The following is a 24,928-nucleotide window of genomic DNA, read 5'->3' as shown; positions in this document are numbered from 1 at the left end:
TTATTTTCATTATTGAATAAAAGTGTGTGGCTGAGGTATGAGTGGGAGATGGGCAAAGGGAATAGGATGCATATTATTTAGCATGGCTACACATTCCTAGGCTCCTTCTCTGCTCTGCAACCAGGATTTGTTTGTAAATATGAAATGTGCCCTCTCCTTTTAGGTACTTAGGTATGTCTTCTATGCTGTGTGTAGTGATAACCAGAAGTATAAATTTTTTTTTTTTTTTTTTTTTTGTGGTACGCGGGCCTCTCACTGTTGTGGCATCTCCCATTGCGGAGCACAGGCTCCGGACGCGCAGGCTCAGTGGCCACGGCTCACGGGCCCAGCCGCTCCGTGGCATGTGGGATCCTCCCGGACCAGGGCACGAACCCGTGTACCCTGCATCAGCAGGCGGACTCTCAACCACTGCGCCACCAGGGACGCCCCAGAAGTATAAATTTAAAAAAAAGATTATCAAGTAAGATCATCTCATCAAACAGCTTGTCTTCTTGAGGAAAATTCCTAAAATCTGAAGAGTCATCCATTATTTTCTTAAATGATGATCCTTGTTGTGAATTACAACTCAAAATTCAGAGAGGACCCAGAGCGGTATCCATTGCTTATCCATAACTATGCCTTTCACCTCAGTCATGCCATCCAGAAGGGCATATCAGAGAAAATAAACTCCCTCACCCACTCGGAGAGGGCAGCTGAGCTCGATGAAATGCTTCTGTTATTTAAGCCTGATCAAAAGCTTAACTTTCTTTATAATCTTGAGCATCATATATGTTCTTGATGGTATGAAAACGCTCTGATACTGTTTCAGTTAGGATGCGTAGGTCTGCAATTAATAAACACCCAACGATCATTTGAGACATTTTTCTTCTCTTATATTAAAAAGAGTCTGGAGGAGGCAGGACATCTAGTTCATCAGTGCAGTGATGTCATCAAAAACCCAATTTCTTTGACCCTTTCTGTTATTAAGCACATTTAATTTTTGTCCTCCTTTATTGCATCATGGTGGCAAGATGGCTGCTGAAGTTCTAAGCATCATTATGACACACCATTATCCCAAAAAGGAAGGAATCAAAAGGAGACATTAAAGTAACTATTGGTAAGACTAACCCGTGATTCAGTCCTTGGGGCTGGGCACACTGTCAACCCAAACACAGTGGGCTTCTGTTAGCAAGAAAGAAGGGAGAAGATGGGTAGGCAACTAACATTGTCTAATTCCTACTCCTTCCCTTTTAACTTCGTGAAATATGACAGTGTCACAAAGGCTTCACTTTGGGGTGTTACTTCTACTATGTCTGTAACCAGAGCAATCTTCTGTCTTCTCCTTTCTTTCCTCTTCCCTCCACAACTTATAACAAGTTGTACTATATATTTACTGCTATGTGTTAGGTTAAAAGACACGAACTTAACAATATTAACATTTTTCCCAAGAAAGTTGAGCGATTCCCCCAAATAATTCAGGATTAATGGAAAATGAATAACTGTGGACAGTAAGTGAATAAAAGCTGCTTAAAGCCACCAGAGAATGTTTTTTAAAATGGGGGAAAAATGTAATTTACAATTTAAACCAGTGAAAGATTCACATTGGACATTTTCATTTGGAAAAAAAGGAAAAATCACCTGGTAATCACGTTTAATGACATTTCTAGAGATTGACAATAATGGACGAGGAAATGTCCATTTTTATTTCTTAAATTTGAGGAATCTATCGAGTCATGTACTGCAGAGAGAAAATGTATTACCTTGTGGCTTTCTTTAATAGTGTAAACTACCATTTACCTTATGCCTTCTCTCTGACCCAGTTGGAATTATCACAATAGCTGCACATATATTCAAAAAGACATGGAACTCAATGGAGAAGAATTAATCTTCCTACAGTAGAACACTTTAAAAAAGATGAGTGGAAAAAGCCAGCACAGAGGGGAAAGACAAGTGTCTCAAACACCCAAACATGGAGAAGATCCAGCACTTTGCAGGGGCCATAGTCAGACTTTGTAACAGGAGAGGAAGTCATCTGGAAAATGGCATTTCTCACACACCAGCTGTAAGTCAATCTCCTGGGTAAGAGTATCAAATTAAACTACCTTTGCAAGTCTCTCATTTCTATGAATGTAATAAGATTCCAGCAACAGAATCATTCTTTTGTTCAGTGGTTTCCCACCTGCGGCTCACATCCTGCTAAAGTCATCTTCTTCTCAAAAGTCTTGCCCATCAAGTTTCATATGCTTAGTCCCAAATGTCTCTTTTGTGGAAGAATTAGATTAATATTATCAGAAGTCACCCTGATGTGCAGCCATAAGAAATAAAACTGAGTTGTGATCATTAAAATGTAGGTCATTTAACAGCTGGGAAGGACAGTGTGAGAGCTCTTGAGGAAGTTAAGAAATGGGAGGAAAGAAAGAACTAAATACAAAAATGGCAAAAAAGCAATGAAGATTTTCAGAAAATAAGGGAGTAAAAAGTAACTGTGTTACACACAAGACAACAGCAAGGTAAGAAAAGAGAATTGTACTGGTTGGGAAAGTGTAGATTACAGTTCTGACTTCACTAATTATTCCTGCAATTTTGAACAAGACACTTAATTTTTACTTTTTAAAAATAGCTTTATTAAAATATCATTTACGGACTTCCGTGGTGGCGCAGTGGTTGAGAGTCCGCCTGTCGACGCAGGGGACATGGGTTTGTGCCCCGGTACGGGAAGATCCCACATGCCATGGAGTGGCTGCGCCAGTGAGCCATGGCCGCTGAGCCTGCGCGTCCCGAGCCTGTGCTCTGCAACGGGATAGGCCACAGCAGTGAGAGGCCCGCGTACCACAAAAAAAAAAAAAAAAACCCAAACAAAAAACCACATCATTTACATTTCATACCATTCACTCATTTAAAGTATACAATTCAGTGCTTTATAGTATATTCACAGAATTATACAGTTGTCACAATCTAACTTGAGAACATTTCATTATCCCCAAAGAAACCTAATACCCATTAGAAGTCACTGTTTATTCACTCTGCCCCCAAACCTGGCAACCACTAAGCTACTTTCTGTCTCTATAGATTTGCCTATTCTGGACATTTCACTTAATGTAATGTTTTCAAGGTTCATCCCTGGAACGGCATGTATCAGTACTTCATTCCTTTTTATTGCCAAATAATATTCCATTATGTGGATATACCACATTTTATTCATCCATTTAGCAGTTGGTAAATATTTGAGCTTTTCTCTCTTTTTAGCTATTATGGATAATGCTGCTATTAGCATTTGTATAAAAGCTTTTGTAAACCACTTAATCTTTCTATGACCTCATCTGTAAAGCAAAACTAAGAGTTTATGCTTTATGTTTCCACATTTGAAGAAATCTTCATTTTAGGTTTCTGATTGATTTATGACATAGGTATTGAAGAATAGAACATAGATGCAACATAGATGCAGCTGATATTCCTAGTAAAACAATTAGCAATAGCATATACTACTTCCCCCTTTCAGTTGATAAATAGATGAGAGTTCTTCAAATATTTGTTAATTAACAGACCATTTAATTTTCTTTTGTATTCATTTAGCCATCCATCCACTTATTCATCAAATATTTATCAAATGCTTATGAGTGCCCATAATGTTCTATTTCCACAAGATACATAGTGGTGGATAAGAGAGAACTTACACATAAGGAATTTATATTCTGGTAGAGAAGAGAGGACATGTATGCACATCCATAAAATACATGGTGAAAATGAAAATGACATTTATTGAGACTCAGATACAGCCTCAGTGGGTTCAGAGTACAATTCTTTGCCTACCATGATATTTCAACAAATTCTTTGTTGTTGAAATGAAACTCTTTGTTGAAATTATCTAGGAAAGACTTACATATATATAGAAAATGGAAAGCGTTCAAGGAGGAGGTACTTACTGTTGAAAGATACTGTTGTTGTATATGTTACAACAGTGTATAATAATTGCCAAAGAGATCTGGAAGTGGTGTTAGAAGCAAGTTACAGAAGCTCAAAACTTGTGCCTTATGCAGCCGTGTGACTATACTTTGGCACAAAACAAATCACCCTATAGTGCTATCCAGTTTGTTTGAATATACCCTGCATTTCAACATCTTTTTGAAATAACCGTTGGCCTTTCCTTTTACATCATTCTGGATTTCTGATAAAAAGGCCTTATAAAGGATGTGACATCTAAAATTGTAACATGATAAAGGAAATTCATTTTGTTAACTCATTAGGTATCATAATCCAGTCAGTATTACGAATACTCCCAGTAGTCAGTGTCATGGAATGTTGCTGGTTACCATATTTCCTCTTCTCAGAACTCATGACAACATTTGATACACTGAGAAAGTTCTGCTAATTTGGTTAATGTATGAAAAAATTATATAAGTATGAATACAAAGTTTATTGATTTCACATTGACCTGAAATAATCTTGGACATCACAGCTTACAAATGGATTCATTCCAATCATAACCATTTGCCATCTGTTTCCTTTCCTGAGAAGCAATAAAAGAATGTATTAATTTGTAATCAGAATGTGATGAGATACTACATCCATGAATATTAGAATCTATAAAGAGGTTCCTTTTGGTATAGTACCAGTTAATCAGTCATTGCTTTATGTCCCAGGAGAGTGAGCTATAGGACCTACATAAAGGCTCCTTTGCCCTCTGGCATCAGGTTGGATTTCGCCAATGGAAGTCACCAGAGATTGGAGAGCAGGAAAATGATGAGGGATATTCTTTCCTTTATTATCTTCCTCAGGCTGAGGGATTGCCACTGGATGTGTTCCTCTATCAAAGTCCACAGTTGGCGTCTACAGCTTTAGGTCTCAAAGGGTCATGGTAACCATTTGCTCCGTTATCAGACCTAGTGGAGCTACTGTTGCTGATCCCAGGGTCCCTTCACCATTTTTGGTTTCTCTTTCTTGACTCTGTCCATAATTTCATAAATGGATTGTTCATTAACTCACTTCACTCGCTTTTTTTTTTTTGAGTGTTTCTGATACTTGCCAAGACCTTGAAGATAAACTTCCTTTCTATTTCCTTAGCAACTACTCTCTCTTGAGAAAAATTGTTCAGCACTTGTAAATAACGCCAAAAGGTGAACAGAATGTCCTTTTATTATCATATGGGGTCATTGTTTTACAGGTCCACGTAAGGATTATCTAAGGAAATGTACTCTGTTCAGCTCACAATTTATTATGACTTAGTGAAGTTACATGCATAGTTAACTTATGCATTTTGCCCTATAGTGATGTAAATAAGGTCTGTCCACATTTTCTCTTCTGTAAAAAGATAACTCCAAAGGCTTCAGTTTTTTGCTTTCCAGGATATTAATCATTTTGCACTTACTGAGCAATCTTATCCTTACATTTCCATATTAAATTACTTACAAATAAATCAGCTATTCAAATCACTTTGAGCTGGTCTTACTATCTTATGAGTTACCTCTTTGTTTAGTGAGTTGAAGGCCATCTTTGATACATGTTCATTTTATATCTGCATGAGGGTCCTGATTTTATCTTTTTGAAAATTCTACTTTAGCATCTCTTTGGACTATCTCTCCTGTCTTATCCCCACATCTTCAATCTGCCCTTACCTATTGGTTCTTTCCTATGTTCATTTAAAGCATATTCAAATCTCTCCTTTCATTAAAAAACAAAACAAACCCTGGAAGTTTCCTCTGTTTGCATTTTTACTTTACACTTCTTGAAACAGTTGCCTATGTACACACTCATTTGTCATTTCTTCAACTCACTTCGACTTCTCTATCTATTGACATGATTTCTTCCTCCGATTCTAATGAAACTGCTCATATCAATGTAAATAAAGACCTCCTTATTCAATCGAATAAACACTTTAAGTTCTGAAGTTATTCGAGTTCACCATAGCACTTGGCGATGATGTCTCTTTTCTTGAAATATTCTTTTAGCTCCCGTGGTATCCTGCATTCTTGATTTTCTTCTTTCTAGTTGTAATTCTAAGTCTTTTGACTGTCTTTGAGTGGTTGTGCTTCAAGGGTTCTCAGCTGAACCTTTTTTTCCTTCTTGTTCTTCATATACTCCGACATGATCTTGTTCTCTTTCATGACTTCAATTACCATTTAGTTCCATGGCACAAGCCTAGCTTTATCTCCAAAGCACCAGATCTGCCTATCCAACTTCTGTTGAACATCCCAGATATCCCAGTACATCTCAGACTCCCTGTAGTATCAAAAGAACAAAATGCTTTCACTGTCTCATTTGCTGCATGCTCTGTGCTTTCTATGTTAGGGAAGAGTGCCACCGTGACATGGTTGCTCAAGGCAGAAACAGACAATTTTCTTAAATTCTTCCTCCTCACCTCTTGTATACAATTAAACTCTAAATTGAGACAATTCTACCTTTTAAACATTTCTCAAGTCTATTCTTATCTGTATCCTAACTCCTACTTTTTGGGTCAGGCCGCAATCATTCAACTGCCTCCAAATTAGCCTTCCTGCCTCTATATTTGCCTGTTCCATGCCATTTATATAAAATGCAAATCGAATCTCTCTCACTTTGAACCCTCAAATAGCTCCTGTTTTCTTTGGATAAGTCCAGTGTCTTTATCATGGTATATAAAACCCTTCATCCTCTGACCCCGACTTCTGCCGCAGTCTCATTTCTTGTATTTCGTTCACCAACTCTTTGCTCTAGTCGTGGGATAGTAGGTGGGGATAAAAGCCAAGCGGAGCCCAAGCATTGAACTACATTGAAATAGGCTTGCTCTGTGTTCTCTGCAGAATAAATAAAAATTTGCAAATTTTGGTCGATGATTTATTTGTGCTTATATAATAATAGTTTTGTGGGAGAGATAGTCCTTTGTAGGCTACTTGGCTGTCCTTTATGTCTTGCTGAGTGTGCTAAGATTGTAAGGCCCTAACTGCTGTTTACTGGGGCCATTTTTCAGGGCTGTTTATGCAGTTGATAATCTTGAGAGATGAGGTGATATCTCCTTCTACACCCACACAAAGAGTAAGCTAGTTCACTCCTTTCTATAAATGTGGTGGATTCCCCAATCTCAACGTTTCTCAGCTGGGATGCACATACTCTGCATGTATAGCATCCATCTGACCCCCTCCCCATCTCCTTGTGAGATCTGGGGGCAAGAAGAACCATTGTAAATATACTGATGCTCCAGCTGTTTGCGGTGCCATGAGTAACAAAACCCTTTTTCTCTGACTCAGGAGTTTTGTCTCTTCTACCAGCATCCAGGAAAGAACAACAGACTAATTTATTAGCTTGTAAGTCAAATCAAATCTTAGACCTGACCATTTTATGTTTTAAAGTAGTTCTTTTACTTCCAAGTAATTTTAAGAAATGTTGATAAAAATGCTGCTTTTTTTCTGAATAAGAAAATAAAATAGTGAATGGTCCAGGTCAATATTGGCATCTGGCAACAGTACTTGAAGGCAGTTTTAGATGGGATTCTCAATAGTGATAGGTCAGCATTTGGTATCAACTTCTATATGATCATGGGACCTAAGACAGTGTTAGGAATGTGAAGTCATGTTATTCTCAGGGGCATCTGAAGGATATTAAGTGATTCATTATTTGTTTTCTTTTAAAAATGTTAGCACTTAAAAAAAAAAAAGCACAACATGACAGTTGTGAGTTAAGTTTTCTTTGGGGTCAAATGAGAACTATAGCCCAGAGACAGCCATTCAGATAGCTCTGAGGAACTGCTCCAAAGAGGTGGGGGGAAGGTCAGTACATAGGTGAATACGTGATTTTAATGAAGGTGGATACATGCGGTCAGGCACACATTTTGGCAAAAGGTTGCTGCTAGTCATGAGGAGCCAGATGTCTCCGTTAATGATTTTAGTGCTTTACTAGGTATGAGAAGATGCAAGAAATTGGGCTCATAAAATCTTCTCCTGAAAATATCTATCTGACGGCCTGTCCTGCCAGTTTTTCCCAGAGCACGGAGAGCCTCATTCCTGATCTTCCCCTTAAACTCCTTTCAGGGTATGTTGAAGGTCAGCGACTACAGTGGCTAGTGACTTCATGCTTGTAGAACCAGATGGCGAGTGACAATTTTTAGTTGGAAGCACCTCTAACATATTAGCACAATCACAGGAACGTGGATCATCAAATCCTGGTTAGGGTACTTGAACGAATGGACGGACACTGACCTGAATGAGAAAGTCCAAAATCAAACTCATTCTTTCATTAATTTATTCTGAGGACAACAAGCACTTACTAATTTCCAGGTATTATTCTAGAAGGTATGGATATAGAAATAAGTGACAAGACCCTTGAATCCTTATAGAGATTACAGCTAATGGGAGAGACTGACATGCAAACATTTCTAATATAACGTAATAAGAATTTTGTTAATAATAATCATATAGCCATAGTAAAGTGCCAGTGTGTGTGCTGCACGTGCCCCAAACACAAAATACCTTTATCCCACCATCCAGAAAAGAGCACTACTGTTAGCATTACCGTTAACACCTTGGTAAATTTGGTAGATATCCTTATAGTCTAATATTTTACACCCCTGAGAATACATGAATACTATATATATATATATACTCTCTCTATATAATTATTAAAATACATGATAAATGCTATTAAAACACATACTGTGCTATGAATTTATGAAACTATCTCCCAGAAACCTTTATCTATGAGAGTTTATATATATAACTATATATACTAATATATATACTAGTTTATATATACTTTATATCCATATATACTTATTTATATTGCTTATAAACTAGTATACTCATTTATGTATATAAATCATCATATAAGTTTATATAGTTTAGTGTATATAAACTAATATTATATATTTTTGTATACAGTAATATATTAGAATATACAGTGGAGAAAAGACAGCCTCTTCAATAAGTGGTGCTGGGAAAACTGGACAGCTACATGTAAAAGAATGAAATTAGAACACTCCCTATCACCATACACAAAAATAAACTCTAAATGGATTAAAGACCTAAATGTAAGACCAGACACTATAAAACTCTTAGAAGAAAACGTAGACAGAACACTCTATGACATAAAGCAAGATCCTTTTTGACCCACCTCCTAGAGAAATGGAAATAAAAACAAAAATAAACAAATGGGACCTAATGAAACTTCAAAGCTTTTGCACAGCAAAGGAAACCATAAACAAGACCAAAAGACAACCCTCAGAATGGGAGAAAATATTTGCAAATGAAGCAACTGACAGAGGATTAATCTCCATAATTTACAAGCAGCTCATGCAGCTCAATAACAAAAAAATGAACAACCCAATCCAAAAATGGGCAGAAGACCTAAATAGACATTTCTCCAAAGAAGATATACAGATTGCCAACCAGCACGTGAAAGAATGCTCAACATCATTAATCATTAGAGAAATACAAATCAAAACTACAATGAGATATCATCTCACACTGGTCAGAATGGCCATCATTAAAAAATCTAGAAACAATAAATGCTGGAGAGGGTGTGGAGAAAAGGGAACACTCTTGCATTGTTGGTGGGAATGTAAATTGATACAGCCACTATGGAGAACAGTATGGAGGTTCCTTAAAAAACTACAAATAGAACTACCATAAGACCCAGCAATCCCACTACTGGGCATATACCCTGAGAAAACCATAATTCAAAAAGAGTCATGTATCACAGTGTTCACTGCAGCTCTATTTACAATAGCCAGGACATGCAAGCAACCTAAGTGTCCATCAACAGATGAATGGATAAGGAAGATGTGGCACATACATACAATGGAATATTACTCAGCCATAAAAAGAACCTAAATTGAGTTATTTGTAGTGAGGTGGATGGACCTAGAGTCTGTCATACAGAGTGAAGTAAGTCAGAAAGAGAAAAACAAATACCGTATGCTAACACATATATATGGAATCTAAGGAAAAAAAAAAAAAGCCATGAAGTACTTAGGGGTAAGAGAGGAATAAAGAGACCTACTAGAGCATGGGCTTGAGGATATGGGGAGGGGGAAGGGTAAGCTGTGACAAAGTGAGAGAGTGGCATGGACATATATACACCACCAAACATAAAATAGATAGCTAGTGGGAAGCAGCCACATAGCACAGGGAGATCAGCTAGCTGGTTTGTGACCACCTAGAGGGGTGGGATAGGGAGGGTGGGAGGGAGGGAGACGCAAGAGGGAAGAGATATGGGAACATATGTATATGTATAACTGATTCACTTTGTTATAAAGCAGAAACTAACACATCATTGTAAAGCAATTATAACCCAATAAAGATGTTAAAAAAAGAAAAAGACTATACTAATCACCATAATGTATTAGTATATATATACTTACATATTTATATATACAAATATATATACTAATCATACGTATACTAGTTTATATATATGATAATATATATAGTTTATATATATAAAGTATATATATACACTAATATATATATGTGTGTGTGTGTGTGTATATATATATGCTAATCATCAGGGATACTAAATTTGAATTATATTTATTGTCCAGAGAGCCTGGAAAGAGTGCATAATTTGCCTAACAAACCTGTGTTTTCCTGAGTCTTCATAAGAGAAAATGAGGATATTCATCTTCAGTTGTATTCACTGAGTATACACAGGGGCAAATATTTCTGTTGCGAGACTTAGATGACAGATTAAATTTAGGAAGAGTCAAGTTTGCTTGCAGCAAACAGCTTAGTATTTTACATTTTAAACTGTAAGGACCTGGCAGAATTGGAAAATTTTCCTGTGTTGTGCTTGCATTTTGGAATTTCAAGGGCCTGCCCTGCATTCGATTATGATATCCACCTCATGTAAATTAGAATGTATCTTTGAATGAATTGAGTACAGTAGCAAGACTAAATATATTTGCCCATGAACAAAATTTCTTGTATAGGAAAATCTTTCTTCTGCTTGCTGCCAGACCACTGGAATATGACTGCCAAGGGAAAAATAGCTGTTGTCTTCTTCATTAAAGTGTGACCCCAGGCAAAGTAAATTGATCTCTTGAAAATGTGACTGTGGTGAACATGGTGGTTTACCACGCCATCCCCATACACAAGCCCTTCTCCCTAGGGAACGTGGTACTGGCCTATGAGATGTAAGCACAAGCGGGCTGAGCGAGGTGTCCCAGATGCCATGGCTTCTCTGATAAGGAGGGAGAGGCACGCAGGAAGGCCCCTTTGGTCTTGTTCTTTATTATTTTTCTCCAGTCGCGCTCTTCTTTCCTTGATATCAGGCCTGCTGGTTCAGGAGCTATCTAGAGACCTGGAGGCCACAATGGTGAGAGGAAGGTCTTTTATTGTGGCCAGGGCACTGGAACAAAGAGAAAAAAGTTCCTGAATCCTCAGTAACGTCATTGACCAGTCAATGAACACCAGATACTGCCTTGCCCTGAACTTCTTGTTCTGTGAGGAAAAAAAGAAACTTTTTTTTTTTTTTTTTGCAGTACGCGGGCCTCTCACTGTTGTGGCCTCTCCCGCCGCGGAGCACAGGCTCCGGACGCGCAGGCTCAGCGGCCATGGCTCACGGGCCCAGCCGCTCCGCGGCATGTGGGATCTTCCTGGACCGGGGCACGAAGCCGTGTCCCCTGAATCGGCAGGCAGATGCTCAACCACTGCGCCACCAGGGAAGCTCTAAGCTACTCTTAATCGTGGTTTCTTTACTTGCAGCTAAACTTATTTATAACTGATAGAGTAGGAAATACGTATTTCTCTCCCTAAATGAACATTAAATTTTTATTGCAGTCTTTAAATTATAGGAAACTTACAGCTCATAGCTTATTGTCCTTTGACTCTTTAGGAAAATTCAAAATTTGACATTACTGTTTAATCCTATTGGGGGAACACCATAGCCCAACTTTAACAGCCTATAACAGTAATTGTTTAAAAAGCTTTTAACAGGGAACACTTCTCTCTTTCAATTCTTGCTGCTTTCGATCTATGTTTCTATCTTTCTTTTTCCTCCGTTTTCCCTCTCCCTCCACCTTCTTGATCTCTGTTGCTTTCATCTATATTTCCACCTATATCCCTTTCATTGTATTCCTAACCTAGACAAAGATTATACTTATATTGACTGAATATATTTTTTCTGTTTCCTATTATAATTAAAAATGGATGAGTAAAATATTTTAATTTATAGATTTATAATGCTGCCTTATTCCAAAAAGGATTTGTATTGCCATGGTTTGTAAATTTCTTTAAAAAAAAACAGCTACTTTCCTAATACCTTAGGTTGCCTCTGTGAACTTTAATTTTTTTTGAGCTAATTATTCTTGAAAGAAAAATAGTCATCCCTTTTCTGAGAATGATGACTAAGATCATTATAATTTACTTTCATAAATTAGAAGAAAAAACAGAAACGGATAAAACCCTGTATTTCTTAAAATGTAGAGGAAACTTACTTGGACCTTGTGATTCCAAGGATCCAATGCCATCTTTAACTTGTTTGTCATTAGTTCATTCATTCAACAAATGTTTATTGAGAGACTGCCCTGTGCAAAGGACTATTGTCTCCTCTATTGCCCCCGCCCCCGCAAAGGGATAAGTGGGTAATTAAGATATAATTAACTTTTATCATCAGAATCACCAGTCCTAGAAACAAAATATATTTATCTCATGCCTGCTGAGATAAAATATATTGATTTCATGTTCTCTCCAGAACCAAAGAGCGAATGAAGAGAGAGAGCCAAAGGGTTGGAGGCATAGTTTTCTTCCCAGGTCTTAGAGGTATTGGTGTCATTTTGCTCAGTGACTTATTGAAAATATAAAATCCTTATGATTAGTTAAGGTTATCTTAGCCAGTTTCCTTGTTTTTGCAATGCAAACCCCTAGGAAACCTGGAAAAACTGTGAGAAAGCTCTGAGTTATTTAGGGTCATGGAAAACTCTATTTGGAAGAAGTACGTGGTAGCACACAAGAAAACAAGAGGGCACAGTCTCTGAGGTCTTAATAAAAGAGGTGATGAGGAAGTGTGTCTGTGGTCAAGATTTCCTCTCTGCAGGAGGCCTCCACTCTCCCACTTTGCATAATCCCCTTATTCAAGGCTTCTCAAGCAGTATTAACGAAGACAACATATTGAATGTTTGGGTTCCTAAGATCATTTTTTTATTTTATATACCATTGGTCAGGTAGTTCTAGGGTTTAATATTAAGTTCTCTGTTTCAAAATTTAAAAGATACGGAGAGACCCTAGACAGAGTTCAAAGGAATGAATCAAAGAGAAATATAGGACTTGTGAATAAAGATTTAAGAAGAAAGGCTCTAGAAAGGAAACATCATTTATTATTGGCAGTGAAAAAGAGATGAAAATCTATTTCATCAAAATGAAAGAATGGCTGCTTTTCATGGGTGCTGAACATAGAATAATTACAAATACACTTTAATAATGGAGAAGCTTAATATTAAAAGAATGGATTACCAAGAAAAGGCTTACCACTTCTTGGCAATTTTATGCCTTTTGGTATGAAGCCAAAATAATTGGCCAAATTGATTTTAATTGTTAAAAAAAAAAGGTAATTCAGTGTTAATTGATATACCCTGGTGAAATTTATCAAGGGACAGGGAGAGAAAAAACATCTAACATACAAAATAAAATTGCACATACATGAACAGTGTACAGTCTTATGTAAAAAATTTACATTGTAATGGACAATTTCACACAGAAAATTACTTAGCAATACTGAATCAAGTAGAAATAAAAGAAAATCTTAGTAGACCTGTAACCTTTAAAGAAACTAGATCAGTGTTTAAAAATCTTTCCCTCTTCTATGTAAAAAGCCAAAATGAAAACCCAAACAGAACAAACAACAGATCTAGAGCAATTAAAAGGCAAGTTATGACACATCATCAAGAAACAATTCCAAAACCATATAATCCTTCCAGAAAATAGAACAAAATAAAACAGGTGACATCTTACAAATAACTTAATGAGGCTAAATTATCATGATGCCAAAATCAAATAAGGATTTTATTGATAATGGATGATTAAAAGTCATTCTTCCTTGTGAAAATAGATGCAAAATTGCTGAACAAAATATTAGCAAACCAGATCTCACAATGTGTTGAAAAAGTACATCATGAACGAATTGGCTTTTCCAAAGAATTCAAGGAACGTTAATGTTTAAAAATACATTGCAAAGCATGATACAACCATTCATTTAGATTATTTTTTTTTATTGAAGTATAATTGAATTACAGTCTTGTGTTAGTTTCAGGTGTACAGCACAGTGATTCGTGGGGTTTTTTTGAAGATTATAGTCTATTTTAGATTATTACAAAATATTGGTTATAATTCCCTGTGCTATAGGGAATTGTTGCTTCTCTATTTTAAGTATAGTAGTTTTTATCTGTTAATCCTGTACTCTAATTTGTCTCTCCCCCTTCCCTTTCTCCTTTGGTAACCATAAGTTTGTTTTCTGTCTATGAGTCTTTTTCTGTTCTGTATATAGGTTCATTTGTATTATTTTTTAGATTCCACATATAAGTGGTAGCATATAGTATTTGTCTTTGTCTGATTTATTTCACTAATCATAATATTCTCTAGGTCCATCCATGTTGATACAGATGGCAGTATTTAATTCTTTTTTTGGCTGAGAAATATTCCATTGTAGATATAAGCCACATCTTCTTTATCCAATCGTCTGTTGATGGGCACTTGGGTTGCTTCCTTGTCTTGGCTATTGTAAATAGTGCTGCTATGAATGTTGGGGGTGCATGTATCTTTTCAAATTAATATTTTCTTTTTTTTTCCAGGTATATATATAAGAGTGGAATTGCTGGATCATATGTTAGTTCTATTTTTAGTTTTCTAAGGAACCTTCATACTGTTTTTGCATAGTGTCTGCACCAATTTACATACCCACCAACAGTGTACAAGGGTTCCCTTTTCTCCATATCCTCTCCAGCATTTATTATTTGTACACTTTATGATGATAGCCATTCTGACCTGTGTGAGGTGATATCTCATTGTGGTTTTGATTCACATTTCTCCAATAATTAGCAATGCTGAGTATCTTTTCATGTTCCAGTTGGCCATCTGTATGTCTTCTTTGGAAAAATGTCTATTTAGGTCTTCTGCCCATTTTTTAATTGGGTTGTCTGTTTTTTAAATATTGAGTTGTATGAGCTATTTGTATATTTTGGATATTAACCACTTGTCAGTTGCATCATTTGCAAATATTTTCTCCCGTTCCATAGGTTGTCTTTTTATTTTGTTGATGGTTTCCTTTGCTGTGCAAAAGCTTTTAAATTTGATTAGGTCTCATTTGTTTATTTTTGCTTTTACTTCTTTTGCTTTGGGAGACTGATCTAAGATAATATTGCTATGATTTATGTCAAAGAATGGTTTGCCTATGTTCTCTTCTAGGAGCTTTATGGTGTCATGTCTTACATCTAGGTCTTTAAACCATTTTGAGTTTATTTTTGTATATGGTGTAAGGGGATGTTCTAATTTCATTGTTTTATATGTAGCTGTCGAGCTTTCCCAACACCACTTATTGAAGAGACTGTCTTTTCTCCATTATATATTCTTGCCTCTTTTATCATAGATTAATTGACTGTAAATGCATGGGTTTATTTCTGGGCTCTCTGTCCTATTCCATTGATCTATGTGTCTGTTTTCATGCCAATATCATGCTGTTTTGATTACTGTAGCTTTGTAGTATAGTCTGAAGTCTGGAAGGGTTATACTTCCAGCTTTTTTTTTTCCCCCCTCAGGATTGGTTTGGCAATTCTGGGTCTTTTATGGTTCCATATAAATTTTAGAGTTATTTGTTCTAGTTCTGTGAAAAATGTTATGGGCATGTTGATAGGGATTGCATTAAATCTGTAGATTACTTTGAGTAGTATGGCCATTTTAACAATATTAATTCTCTCAGTCCAAGGACATGGGATATCTTTCCATTTCTTTGAATCATCTTCAATTTCCTTATCAATGTTTTATAGTTTTCAGCATATAGATCTTTCACCTCCTTGGTTAAGTTTATTCCTAGGTATATTTTTTATATGATTTTAAATGGGATTTTTTTTTTTTACTGTCTCTGATATTTCATTATTAGTGTGTAGAAATGCAATGGATTTCTATATCTTAATCTTGTATCCTCCTACCTTGCTGAAATCATTTATTAATTCTAATAGTTTTTGTGTGGAGACTTAGGGTTCTCTATATAGAGTATCATGTCATCTTCAAGTAGTGATGGTTTTACCTCTTCTCTTCCAATTTGGATACTTTTATTTCTTTTTCTTATCTGATTGCTGTGGCTAGGATTTCTAATACTGTGTTATATAGAAGTGATGAGAGTGGACGTCCTTGTCTTGCTCCTGAATTTAGTGGGAAGGCTTTCAGCTTTTCACCATTGGGTATTATGTTGGCTGTGGGTTCGTCATAAATGTCCTTTATTATGTTGAGATATGTTCCCTCTGATGAGACTTTTTATTCTGAATGGATGTTGAATTTTGTCAAATGCTTTTTCTGCATCTACTGAGATGATTATATGGTTTTTATCTTTCCTTGTGTTGATGTGTTGTATCACACTGATTGATTTGTGTATGTTAAATCATCCTTATGACCCTGGAATGAATCCAACTTGATCATGGTGTATGATCCTCTTTATATATTGTTGGATTTGGTTTGCTAATATTTTGTTGAGGATTTTTGCCTATATAGACAATTATTATCAAAATTATTACCTTCCTGTTAATTTGAGAGCCCAGAGAGGGCAAAATTGTGTCTATTTTGTGCACTGTTTAATTCCCAGTTCCAGGTATAAGGGCTTTTGGTGGGCACTCAGTGAAATTTTTTTTCCTATTAAATTACATGTGGTTGGATAATAAAAATTTAGTTTCAGAGGTATTTATAGAAATCAAAATGTGTTAGATGTCTTAATTCAAAGTAGAAAAGAATATTTGTTAATATTTTGAAAGGTAGAGGTAACGTTCTAAGGAATTCTTTTCAGTTCTTTTGGAGTCAGGATGGCCAAAAATATGTATCCAGTCCTCCACTCCTGGCTAATACTGGACTCTGAGCCACAGATTCTTTCTCAGAATCCTCAACACGGTCCTGGAGTTACTCAGTATCAGATAATTGGAATTGGTGCATGCAACACAACCTATTTGGTATTTCTGTTTTGTCTCAGGAAAAAAAAAATCACATTTTGTACTCTATCAAAATATTTAATTATGTATTGACTGATGATACTAGCATAGAAACAACCTTAGGAAAGCCTACCTTTTAATATAGATTCAGTCTCTTCACTTTGCTTTCCTATTGTACTTACTATATGACCTTAAGGCAATGGTTTGGGACAAATTATTTATCATTTCAGATTCAGCAAAAATTACTTTGGGTTTTTAAACTGTAAAAATCTGAATGATTTGGTGAAAACTTGGATTCTAATTGCAGCTTTGTTTTGGCAAAGCTAAACCTAGATTATAAATATTAATGTGTCTAGATGATATATCTCAAGTTATTGTCCAAAACTTTTAAATAAATTCCAGCTAGAAAAAGAAACACATTTCTCAATTACTTTTTTTTTTACATTTTTTTAATTGGAGTAAAATTGCTTTACAATGTTGTGTTAATTTCTGCTGTACAATGAAGTGAATCAGCTATAGGTATACCTATATCCCCTCCCTCTTTGACCTCCCTCCCACCTTCCCCCATCCCACCCATATAGATACAATGGAATATTCTCAATTACTTTTGAAAAGCCATATGTTAAGTGGCCAGAGAGGTTCAAGGTAGTTCTAATAAATCACATAATAGAGGCAGTCTTAAATTGTAGAGAATTATCTTGCATAATTAATTTGAGGTTCAGAGGCAAGGTAATCAGTATCATTTTCTCTAACAATCAGACATCTTTAATTGAGTATTGCTCCTCTATCCTTAGGGGACCTTTTTCCAATTTGAGCATGAAGTTGAAAGTGTCAGTTACAATCAGTCTTGCACCAGAGGGTACCATTTGCCCACATAAGTATCATCAAAGAGATTTGAAGATGCTTTTTCTGTGAGGGCTTAGATATTGAACTTCCATGATGAATTATGTCTTTCAGCATGCATCAGAATCTCAGTTTCTCTCCAAGTGAAAACTGAAATTTTTTCCAATTTTAATTTGCCTTATTGTTTACAGATATAATGCTTTTCTTATTTTAATTAAAATAGTGAACAACCAAAGATTTTCATTTTTTGTCTTGTGTATGGATGGATAAAGTATATATCTTGGCATTTGTTAAGTAGTTGATCTAAAATTTTTGTCTCATATTAAAATTAATTACAACTTACTAAAGACAATGACAGCTTTAGAAATACACTGCTCTATAAAAATTAGAAAAATTATGAAACTTCCTGGAAATAATTAGAAATATTGGGCTGAAATGGGGTTTGAGTACATAAAATCATAGCAGAATAAAAATATTGAAAATCACTCAAAATGTTAGCACTGTCTTTTAGACAGTTTTTATTGACAGAGTTTAAAAAATCAAGTGATTATATAAATTTTAATAAAAATGGTAAAGATTATTTAGTTCATCACATTATAAACGTAAGGAGGTTTAGTTACAGTTTTGTGAGGAGTTAAAATTTCAAGTAGGGATATCATAGAGAAATGGTAAAAATCAACTAAAAATATCAATGCTTCTAGGAGGAGCTAATTCTATGCCTTGGGGAAGAGAGTTTTCAAGATTAGGCTAGAAATGTTTGTTTCCAGCAGGCAAGTGTGCTTTGAAATGTTCTGATGTGGTGTTGACAGGACTCAGAAGCTAGCTTAAAAAGAGTTCCCACTGGGCTTCCTTGGTGGCGCAGTGGTTGAGAGTCCACCTGCTGATGCAGGGGACACGGGTTCGTGCCCCGGTCCAGGAGGGTCCCACATGCCGCCGGAGCGGCTGGGCCTGTGAGCCATGGCTGCTGAGCCTGCGCGTCCGGAGCCCGTGCTCTGCAACGGGAGAGGTCACAGCAGTGAGAGGACCGCGTACCGCAAAAAAAAAAAAGAGTTCCCACTGGCTAATTTGTGACAATTTGAGCATTACAAAAAGGTAATAAAAATCACAATTGATTAAAACAGCAGAGCCTAGAAGAAGCCATTATTCATAATTATGCTTAAAAGAAAATGGAACTTTATTTTCTCTTCATATAAATGGTTCTACATTCAGGTTAATTTTTTTTATTTTTTCAGGTTAATTTTTGAGAGGAAAATTTCCTCATAATAATATATACATAATATATATATATAATATATAACATAATAATAATAAAATATTGATGTATGTTTGTAGATATTATTTTTAAGGTGAGTAAGGTCATATCCATACACAAATAATAATATGACCAGCACCATTGTTATTGGTATTTTGTGGAATCTGCTTTGTTCATCCTTCTTGTATGCTTTTCTGACCTCCCTTTATGGCTAATTTGTCCTCTTCTAGAAGTATATTTTAAGTGCTTTTATTTAGAATCTGTTAATAGAAGAAACAGTTTGTTTTCATCTAATGATTTACATGTTTTGCCCGCATTATTGGATGATAATTTTGTTGGACATACATTTCTAGATTGATTTTCGAATGTATTTTTTGAATACATTTTCTCAGAATTTTCTGTCTTCCATTGTAACTGCTGATTTGTTTTCAATCAAATTGTCATACTTTAAAGATACTCTTTCATCTGTGGATGCTTTTTCTCTCTATTTTTGTTAGTTTTTTGAGAACAGTGGCTTTGTGTTTTTTGTTTACTTTGATATCATCAAAGCCCAGAATAATGTCTCACAGTAGTTGTTCAATAAATACTTCTTAAATGAATATTGTAAAGGTTTTCACCATTTTAATATGACTTTGTCGTAGAGTTCTTATATGAGTCTAAAGAGCTTAGTATGGCACTGAGCACATAATAACTACTGAATAAATGATAGCTTCTGTGTTTATTGAGAGAAAGGGATTGTTAATCTCTGTAATAGGAGGAGAAGGAGCTATCTGTAAGTATATGTATCATAAGCTTACATTCTAGAAAGTAGGCAAAACAGAACAACACACACGCACACATACACACACCATATCTTCTCATCATACTTCCAAGTTTAAATACAAACATTGATTTTTGTTTCTTATTCTTTTCCCTTTGGCAGCCACAAAAAAAAGTTTGAAGTAGTAAAATTTACAACAAAAACGTACAAAAAAAGTTACCTCTCCAGTTCTATTTAATGGTGCTACAAATGTAAAACCAGAATTGCTTGCTTAAGAATAGAATATCGTCTTTGCAAACTGAAGAGAAATGTATTCTGTAGAAAGGCCGTTTTGATGCAAGTTTGTTCATGCAGTAAAAAATATTAGACCAACTTTTGAAATAAATTGTAAATGAAAATATTAAAAGTAGCAACTCAGGGTAAAGGTGATATTCTTGGGCCACGTCGTTATTGATATTTCTTCTTTCAGTGTTTTCATAGAAGGCTCCTGTTCCATTATACCAAGACATCTAAACTTCTCCCTAAAGATCTTCAAAGAAGTGAATAGAAATTTCTCTAATGGTGTTCCAGATCCATCAGATAATTCCATTTGAGATTTCTGAGGAGATTCTATGCCAGTAATTTTCATTCTTCTAATTTTTTAGGATACGGTTTTTTAAAACTTCTAATTAGACAGAATTCATTACATTAGACCATGTCATTTATAATATTTATATGATTCCAAACAGTCACATATTCAATAAAAATGAGTCATCAAATTATGTGATCAATTTGTCTTTATTTACTTTGCTAAAACTTAAATTTATAAAACCTGCATGCTGATAGCATCTTACATTTGATGAAATTCAGTGTTCTGTGGTTTCCACTTGTGCACATTCAACAAGATTGGGTCCTATTACTAGAAGGACCCTATTGTGTTTTATGTGATGATCCTGCAGCTTGGAACTTCACAGTAAGTGAGGTATTGATTTGAGCTCAATACCTGCTGAACATAGTTCCTCAAAGTGCCAAAAAAAAGTACCTGCTAAATGAAAGAATCTTTCAACCCTGGAGTGGGGAGAATGATTTTTAATAAATGTGAGTGGTTTTTGCATGTTGCAGGGAATTTTGAAAATATCATTTATCCTAAATATACAATCCAATGTGATTTATTTGTTTTGCGTGTGGAAATGTCACCTGCCATATCAGTAAACAAAGGATATTGCAGTCATCAAGCCATCAGCCACTGTAGCCGCCCACGACTGTGCACCTTGAGGGGATTCAGGATGGAGAAAAACAGGATACTTGCCTTTGATATCAAGGCCAGATATATCATATCAAAGGATTGATTTCAATGAGGCCAGACTCTTGCATCTTCCTATATATAGAAAAGCGCTAAATTCATTAACTTGAGATGTCTGGTTTTCTTTAGCAGTAATCTTCTGATGTTCCGACTACCTGGTTTTTTTTGCAAAAACTCCTATATATATCCTGGCTCCTCTCATACTTCTTAGGAGCAGTCCCTCAGAGCAAGCTGAGAGGCTGTCTTCCAGGCTTATGTCCTCAGCAAGTCCACCGAATAAAACATGATTCTCAACTTTCGGGTTGTGCATTTTTTTCAGTCGACATGCCTTTTTTCTCTTTCATGGAAAACTGGCCATACGTTGGGGTGAGTGGTAACAGGTCCAGACACATGCAGGAACCCATTGCTCTGGTTCCCTCCACTCCTCTTACACGCAGCACATGCCCATTCCTGCAAGCCCTTCTTCAGAAAATTGTGAATCTAAGGGCCCACGTCAATTTGTTGTGTCTCTTTTTCATCTAGTACCAACAGAAAAGTGTTGAGAGAGTGGAAGAAAGTTCCTTTCCCAAGGAGCTCAGTGAATATATTCCTTTGCAATTAGAGAGGAAATTAAACTGTGGCTGGACCTTTTTTCCTTTTTTCTTTCCAAAAGCTTCCTGCTGTTTGATGTCCAGGATGATTGCTTAGGCTACTCAAGGGGCCACTGGAGTAATAGGCTTGCTCACTTAGCAGAGCCTGGATATTTCTTAAATTTGAAACAAAGCTGAGAAAGATAAATTTTGTCTTTGTAGTAGTCTGTGCTTACAGTTTGTACTTGGTGAGACTTGTCTGTAATACATTGCATCTAAGCAGTGGGGTAGTTGCTTCTATACCAATTGAAAGAAGAATGTTTAAGTCTGCCAGATGCTGTTTTCATGAAATTGTTATGATACTTCTGTTTATACAAAGTTAGGTGAAAATGATCTCATAGGTTTCTATCAGCTCTACAGTTCAGTTTCTCAAATGACTCAATGATTCCCCTTAAATCCATGGCACTTATAATTTCTGAATTATCACATAAGAAATAATTTTCACATTTGCTTTTAGAAGTCAGAAGTTACCATATGAACTAATGGGTGGATCATAGATTAATACAGCTGCAGGTTGGATAAGAGAAGCACTGTACATTTTAATACTTAATGTGACTTTTTAAGAGACAGTATAATTTATTGGTTTAGTGCATGGGCTTTGGATTTTGGGCTGTCCTGGGTTGAGATCCTGGCTTGGTATATCAGTTAGCTAAGTTCTTTTTTGATTGCAAAGAAACAAACATTGGTCAGCTTAAGCAAAAAAGGAAATTTACTGGCAAACTGAAAGATTGGAGAACCACATCTTGAAATAGGAGGAAATCAGTGGTTTCGAGTGGAGCAAGGAAACAAGAACTAAAGGAAATTTCTCAAGACAGGAACAGTCAGATGAGAATGCTGCTTCTAAATGAATGGGACCTCACCATTTTTTAAAGCCTTGCACCAATTCTTCAAGGGTAGAAGTCCCAGGAAAGAGTGTTTGGCTAAATTTTTTCCCCCTTGCAGTTCCAGTCTAGTGGAAAGAAGGATCTGGGCCTTCAACTTTTATAATGGAAATCAACTGTTTTACTACTTATTAAGACAATTGCTTATGAGCTATGATGCTATTACATTATTATTTTGTAGTTTCTACAGTTCTTTCACATACATTTGCTTCCTTAACTTCTCACAATATGCTGTTAGGTAACTAGTAGATTTTATTATCCTTGTTTTGTGGATGAGAACCCTGAACTTAGGGACACTGACTAAAGCCTGATGTTCTTCCAAACCGCGTGTGTTTCGTTCTACAGAACGCAGCCCGTTACCACACTATCATCGGTTTGGGACAAAAGACGAGTGAACAACACTGAGACAGAATGTTCTTTCTGAGAAATAGTCGGATCTCGATGAAATTCGGAGCAGACTCCTTAGCAAGAGGATTGTTTGTTCGCTGCCTGGCTACAGGTTGGTTGGGCTACTGTGTGTTTCCTAGAAGTCGATGTTCTGAGAGTGAAACCCTGATACACACTCACAGGATGGGATCCACATTGCAGTTCAACGCTGTGATCTTGTGATTTCATTGCAAAGATACCCAAGCCTGTAAAACTGAGTTTTGAAAGTTTAGCTTTGATACTGTTAACCTGTTAAAATGTGACAGTACAGAAAAGCAACGTGTCACACACCACAGACTTTTCCAAAGCAGTTCTTGGCTGTGTGTGGGGGGCAAAGCTGCATTTGTCTTCCTTTCAGCTTGACACCTGGACACCTACACTTAAGAGTGGGCTAGTCTGTTTGATAACAGGCTCAGTTTTTGTCTCTGCAAGGTGACATCTCTGCTGGGATAAATACTTACCTAGTCTAGGAAGCTGTTTTTGGAAACCATGAGGAAGCTAGCATTGTCTGGGGTCCATCTTCCTTTACTGCTCTCTGCAACAAGAAAGCAGAAGTATGTTGGTAGTAAACAAAGTCAGCATTCTCCCACTTCACTAAGAAAACTAGCAAGAAAGGGATCAGAAAAGGGAGAACATATTTAATTTCTTTTGGGACCTCCCGACTGGGTCCTCATTTCTTTTATGTTACTTTCTTAAAGCACTTGACATGAGATTCTGAGAACATCCCATGTTGCATGTGTTCTGCTAAAACCTCAAGGCTGCCTGGTGTTCAGCATCCTTTTCAGTACTCACCCTTTGCTGCTTCTTATTTGAGTTCTTACAGTTACGGTCTGTACCTCCTATGAGACTGTGAACTCCGTGAGAATTAGAGACTATTTCTCATCCATTTTTTGGCATCCTTTAGTGCCTCTCAAAGCGCAATCTGTGGACCAGCAGAATTGGCATCACCTGGGAGCTTGTTAGACTCTCCTATTTTGCTCCTGACTTACTGAGTCGGAACCTTTGTTTTAACAAGATCGCAGGTGCTTCCCATGCACATTAAAAATTGAGCAATGCTGCTCTGTAGCACTTTTCCTACAATATATGTTAAATAATAATAAAGATAATGAAGCATAATAAAGCATGTGAGGCAGGTAATTATATATCACTGATAGAACGCCCTCCACTGCCATTTTTTTTCTTTCCACCTCTTTAACATTCTCGAGTCACCCCAGAATCCTAGAAGCAATGGAAACTTGATCCTTCTGAATACAGATGAAGTTGGTAGTTTCAGAAGCTACTTGCCCAACTCAAAAAAAAAAAAAAGAGAGAATTAAAATAAGTGATCGTGCAGTGAGGAGGGATGAAGGAAGAGAGGCAGTGCACAGCAAGCTTAGTTCTTTTGTGCTTCACTCAAAGACTGCTTGCTGCCTACACATGGTTGTCACCGTGAGCTCCAAGGAGCAGTAGGGATCCTAAGGCTCTGTCTCAGTTTCCCTCATCCCTCCATCCATCCTCAGCTACCTCACTCACTTTTATCTGTTTCATTTATCGATTTTTATGCTCATGCTTTATTTTAGAGGAAAAAAAAATCACAACTTAAAATATGCACCAAAAAATAAGCACAAAATGATCCCCACCCCAACTCAAAGAGCCAAGTTAAAAACCACTTTGCTAAGCCATGCATTATAATATTGTATCATCAAGGAGTGGGTTAATAGTTACTAATGTGCTCCATGCTCAGTATACTAATTGGCATTTAAAAATTTTTAATTAAAAGGGTAAGGAGGGAATTTAACCAAAGTTCA

The 24,928-nt window shown here is 36.3% G+C and overlaps 1 protein-coding gene across 7 annotated transcripts in view; it reads left to right on the top strand.

Annotated features, from left to right (window-relative positions):
- Positions 1–24,928, top strand: part of GRXCR1 (glutaredoxin and cysteine rich domain containing 1) — a 305,037-nt gene that overhangs the window by 71,421 nt on the left and 208,688 nt on the right. For 2 of the 7 annotated variants that reach the window (XR_009540341.1, XR_009540337.1), the window contains one exon: positions 20,393–21,104. The exons of 3 other annotated variants lie outside the window; for them this stretch is intronic. The gene's annotated coding sequence lies outside the window, so the exon portion shown is untranslated. 2 more of the 7 variants (XR_009540338.1, XR_009540340.1) reach the window with 2 other exon arrangements.

The sequence above is a fragment of the Lagenorhynchus albirostris genome, chromosome 4, assembly GCF_949774975.1.
Source record: "Lagenorhynchus albirostris chromosome 4, mLagAlb1.1, whole genome shotgun sequence".
In the NCBI taxonomy this organism is placed as follows: Eukaryota; Metazoa; Chordata; class Mammalia; order Artiodactyla; family Delphinidae; genus Lagenorhynchus; species Lagenorhynchus albirostris.
The sequence above is the reverse complement of the archived record's forward strand: the minus strand, read 5'-3'. Positions and strand labels throughout refer to the sequence as shown.